This window comes from Phyllobates terribilis, unplaced genomic scaffold (assembly GCF_046119375.1).
Source record: "Phyllobates terribilis strain yellow unplaced genomic scaffold, ASM4611937v1 Scaffold_4__5_contigs__length_816908805, whole genome shotgun sequence".
In the NCBI taxonomy this organism is placed as follows: Eukaryota; Metazoa; Chordata; class Amphibia; order Anura; family Dendrobatidae; genus Phyllobates; species Phyllobates terribilis.
Window position 1 is genome coordinate 647,670,516 of NW_027362764.1, and position 6,000 is coordinate 647,676,515.

Here is a 6,000-nt window from a genome sequence, read left to right on the forward strand (position 1 = left end):
ACCGCTATGCCACACCTCGACAAAATTGATTGCACTGGAGCTGTTTGCCATGTTCTGTCGCCTTGGACTACCTAAGGAGATCCTGATGGATCAAGGGACCCCTTTTATGTCCAAGGTGACAAGGGAACTGTGCAGACTGCTAAAAATTAAACAATTGTGCACCTCGGTGTACCACCCTCAAACTGACGGGCTAGTAGAGCCGTTCAATAAAACCCTCAAGTTCATGTTAAAAAAGGTGGTTTCTAAGGGCGGAAGGGATTGGGACATGTTGCTACCCTATTTGATGTTCGACGTCCGTGAGGTACCCAAGGCATCCACAGGGTTCTCTCCCTTTGAGTTATTGTACGGCAGACTCCCTAGGGGTCTGTTGGACGTAACCAAAGAGACGTGGGAACAAGAGCCGACTCCACATAGGAGTATAACTTGAACACGTGGCTAGTATGCAGGACCAAATTGCGACGGTCATGCCCATCGTTAAAGAACATCTGTTAGATGGCCAGGCAGCCCAGAGGCGCACATATAATAAAAGAGCCACGGTCAGGTCTTTTAACAAGGGTGATCGGGTGTTAGTACTGGTACCCACAGCCGTGAGTAAGCTCATGGCCAAGTGGCAAGGGCCATATGAGGTTCGAGAAAAGGTGGGGGAGGTAAATTACCGGGTGTATCAGCCCGGAAGGAGGAAACTTGAGCAGCTTTATCATGTAAACCTGCTAAAACCTTGGAAAGATCGAGAGTGTTTAGTTACAGACGTCACTTCGGGCATATCACCAGAGAGTTTTCTACCTTCTGCCAGGGATGCGTCCGGGGGAGAGGTCAGGATAAGTGATGCTCTCACTAAACAGCAGCGACGGGAGGCTTGCTCACTGGTGCAGCACAATACCGATGTGTTCTTAGAGCTACCGAGTAGGACTACAGCTCTCCAACATGACATTGTCACCGAACCTGGGGTAAGGGTGCGAATGAAACTGTACCGGGTACCCAAAGCCTGGAGGCAAGCCATCACGGCTGAGGTAAAACAAATGCTCCAGTTAAGCGTCATCGAGGAATCACGGACTGAGTGGGCTAGCCCCATCGTACTGGTTCCGATACCAGACGGATCGTTACGCTTCTGTAACGATTTCCGGAAATTAAATGAAGTGTCGAAGATTGACCTTTATTCAATGCCCAGGGTGGATGAGCTGATTGAGAGACTGGGGCAGGCCCAGTACTTTACCACTCTCGATCTCACCAAGGGTTACTGGCAGGTACTTCTCACGAAATTGACGAAGGAAATGACTGCCTTCATAACTCCGGAGGGTCTATATCACTATGTGGTCTTACCTTTTGGGTTACATGGGACCCCGGCTACATTCCAGAGGTTGATGAACATAGTGCTCAAGCCTCATCAGGAGTACGTGTCCGCGTATCTAGATGATATTATCATCTTTAGCACCGACTGGCATACTCACCTATCCCTGGTACAAGTGGTGCTTGATTCTCTCAGAGCCGCGGGGTTAACGGTAAACCCTAAAAAATGTGCGATAGGACTAGAGGAAGCCCGATATTTGGGGTATGTGATAGGCCGAGGAGTTATCAAGCCCCAAATCAATAAAGTTGAGGCCATAAAAAACTGGCCTAAACTATCAAGAACAAAGCAGGTGAGGGAGTTGCTTGGCATTCTTGGGTATTACCTCCTGTTTATACCTAATTTTGCTGGGAGATCGGAGGCCCTGACCGATCTCTTGAAAGGGAAAAAATCAATAATGGTACCCTCAGGCAGAAGAAGCCTTTCAGTCCATGAAGTTGGCCCTGTGTGGAAAGCCGGTCCTCATCAGCCCCAACTTCAAGGAAACCTTCATTGTACAGACAGATGCCTTGCAGGTAGGCCTAGGGGCGGTATTGTCACAAAAAGTGAATGGTAAAGAGCACCCGGTCACCTACTTGAGGAGAAAACTTGTCCCGGCAGAGAAAAACTATAGCGTGGTAGAGAAAGAGTGTTTGGCTATTAAGTGGGCCTTGGAATTGCTATGTTATTATTTACTCGGGTGTTAGTTCCCCTTGGTGATGGACCACTCACCCTTGGTATGGATGAGGAACGCCAAGGAGAGGAATGCGCGAGTCACCAGGTGGTTCCTGTCACTGCAAAATTTCAGGTTTCTCTGTAGAACATTGCCCTGGGAAGTCGCAGGCAAACGCGGATGCCCTGTCCCGGGCACCCTGTATGGTGTCAAATGTTCAACCCCACAAGTTTGAACAGAGGGGGTATATGTGAGGCAGTGACCGGGATCGTATACGAGGGATGGTATATATCCCCCAGAATGTGTACAGAGACCTATTAAATCCATTGGAGTGCATTGCAGTCACAAACTCACCTGCGGCTGCAATGCAGGAATGAAGGTGAGCATTGACCCGGTCAGGCTATCTGGCTAAGGCAGATTAGTAAAATCCGGCAGGGCCTTCATTTCTTGGAGAAGGCTACAGGAAGACAGTGGGGCGGCCTCCTCCCTCCAACCCGGGTTTTCCAGTGGCTCTTGCCACAGGTCCTTTAAAAACCCTGAATTAAGGAGTAGTGTTGTTCAGTGTTGGGACCTGCTAGAAACATAGCAGGAAAGCTTGGCGGGCCTGTGTGTAGCTGAACCCACGCCTGGAAAGGCTCTGCACCCATCAGGCTCTGAGCGGCCCGGCGTGACCATTGCCCACGGCAACGGTTGTTTATAGGAGCAGTTTTTCTCTTTTTTTCTGTATAGTTATTTGCTTTAATGGGGTCGTCCACACCTGGTGAAATCTGTACGGCAGCTTGCCAAATCCTAATCGTTTGTAATGCTCAAGTTACTCAAGTTACTCCGGCTGCGAACTGGAGGACTTTTCCGTTTACCCGTGAGTTGCTAAATAGTGTTGAGCGAGCGCTAAAATGCTCGGGTGATCAAAGCTCAGGCCGAGCTCACCGTGATACTCGGGTGCTTGACCCGAGCAACGAGCCCTATGTTAGTCTATGGGAGACCCGAGCATTTTTGCGGCGGCACCCCCGGCAGTCTTTTAAAAGCTTAACAAGTGCCCAAAACTATAGTGAAAGTGCTCAAATGACATGGGGACAGCATGGGGATCGCCCCAGGAGCATTTCTGACCACCAGGTCACTGCTGTCAACAACGTGGTCAGAGGTATTAAGCCACTTTTAAGGGCTCACAATAAAACTTTCAAAAACGAAACTGAAGCTGCTTTCCTGTGAAATATGTTAAGGAAGTTCCTTTCCAGGGTAAAGGCTTGTGTATAAGGTAAAATAAATAACCCCCAAAAAAATACTCCTCCACACCTTGGGCTATGTTCACAGGTAGCATTTTTTATGCGTTTTTGCACTTTTGTATTGCTTTCAACCGTGACAAATGCATTCACCGGGAAATGTAATTTTAACATTTTACAACCTTATCTGAGCATGTGCTGTGTGACACATGCATACAGTGCTGAAAAGACATGGGAACAGCATGGGGAAGACCCCTTGAAGCATCTCTGACACCCAGGTCACTGCCTAAAAGTGTGCCCATCAGAAGTCATCCTTGCCGCATCAGAAGACGCAGACTTGCAACTATCCCCGTGCAAGTTCTTTTCCCAGGGCAGTGTTCAATTGTACCTCTCCCATTCCTTGCAATGCAAGAGCAAGTATGCAGCCTGCCACCCACCCACCCCCAGGCTGCAATACCATACTGCTTGCTTGCTTGAACTTGAAATTGGGCCTTTTAGGCATGTGGAGGCGGAATCTGGCCACGACGTCATGGCTGCGTTGGCGGCCTGGTGTCCATACTCAGTCCCCAGCCGCCCAGCGTCCGGGTGTCCACACTTGAGTTGAGTTGAAAGTGCCAAGGTGAGGACCATGATGATGATGATAGAAGTTAGCATCTGCTTTGTTTTCTTGGAATGCAAGCGTAAGTGTGCAGCCTGCCACCCACCCACCCCTAGGCTGCAATGCCATACTGCTAGCTTACACTTGAAATGGGACCTTTTAGATTGGAGGAGGCCGAAGCTGTCCACTACCTCATGGCTGCTTTGGCAGCGAGGTATCCATACTCAGTCCCCAGCTGCCCCTATTTGTCCCGGTGTGCCTTATACATAAGATTAAGCGCGCATACCAAAACATTACCTGTGCCCTCCCCAGTGCATTTAGTGGGAAGGACAGCCTATTCCGCTGTAGTGTGTGCATGCCAAACCCCTGTTCATGGTACATGCGAAGATGCCTCCCACCCCGCACCTGTCGTTGCAGACTTGCAACTATTCCCGTTCAAGTCCTTGTCCCAGGGCAGTGTTCAATTGTACCTCTTCCATTCCTTGCAATGCAAGCGCAAGTATGCAGCCTGCCACCCACCCAACCCCAGGCTGCAATACCATACTGCTTGCTTGCTTGCACTTGAAATTGGGCCTTTTAGGCATGTAGAGGCAGAATCTGGCCACCACGTCATGGCTGCGTTGACGGCCTGGTATCCATACTCAGTCCCCAGCCGCCCGGCGGCCGGGTGTTCACACTCGGTCCCCAGCCACCAGGGGGCGGCTGGGTGTCCGTACTCGGTCCCCAGCCGCCTGCGGGCAGCCAGGTGTCCATAAACGGTTCCCAGCCGCCCCTATTTCTCCTTGGAACATCCCCCCACACACTTTTCTTAGCCCGGCCTGCTTTAGGGCAGCATTGGACGAGCCCACCAGAGAGCCAGACTCCTCCGGTGGGCCCTGGCTTCTCCATCAGGGAAGTTGAGAGTGCCAAGGTGAGGACCATGATGATGATGATGATAGAAGTTAGCATCTGCTTTGTTTTCTTGGAATGCAAGAGCATGTATGTAGTAGCGGCTAGGCCTGAGGTGGTCAGCGTTTTGGCGCATATCCTACCTCCTCCAAGGATTGCTGGATGTTTTCCTGCTACTATCCCAGTTCTATGACTCCCGTTAAAACAAAGCTTCAGGTGATAAATGATGGATGAGGTAGTGGCAAAGGAGAAAGAGCAGGAGGAACAGGGACTATTCACATCAATATCAGGCCAGTCAACCACATATGTCTTGTAGGATATGTTTCTGTAACAAAATGAGTGGTTCGGCTACACAGTTATAGGGCATAGAGTGAGTGCAATGCCTACCAAAAATTTTGAGGCACTCCAATGCCCCTTGGAAATGACATGGAGGTCAGAGGGCCTTAACTAACCATTTTTTCCATTTATAGCAACTGGGTCTCCTGTACACTGTTGGCCTAAGCAGTGAATGGAAGGCTTTCCAAAAATTATGAGGAACTGCAATGCCCCTTGAAACAGACGTGGATTACAGTGTACTAAAAACATTCTACCCATTATTGGGGAGTGGGTCTCCCTTAGTTTTCGCCTTTTCATTGAAAAGCAAAAGCTGACTAAAATTAGGAGGAAATGCAATGCCCGTTGGAAGAGTCGTGGAGGTTAGAGGTAATTAAAAACATCATTTCAATGCCCCTTGGAAGAGCTGTGGAGTTCAGAGTGGCTTAAGAAGACACTTTTAATGCCCCTTTGAAGAGAAGTGGAGGTCCCAGTAGCTTAACAAGACGGTTTTAATGCCCCTCGGAAAAGACGTGGAGGTCCCAGTAGCTTAAAAAGACGGTTTGAATGCCCCTTGGAAGAGACATGGAGGTCACAGTAGCTTAACAAGACAGTTTAAATGCCCCTCGGAAAAGTGGTGGAGGTCGCAGTAGCTTAACAAGACGGTTTTAATGCCCCTTACAAGAGTCATACAGTTCAGCATATTACAAACATTATTCCCATTATTGGGGAGTGTGTCTCCCATAGTCTTTGCTTATGCCTTCCAAGCAAAAGCTGCCAAAAATTAGGAAGGAGGAACTTGAAATGCCTCTTACAAGACCCATGCATTACAGCATATTACAAACATTATTCCCATGATTGGGGAGTGGGTCTACCATAGTATTTGCTTATGCCTTCCAAGCAAAAGCTGCCAAAAATTAGGACGGAGGAAATTGCAATGTCCCTTACAAGAGCCATGCAGTACAGCATATTACAAACATTATTT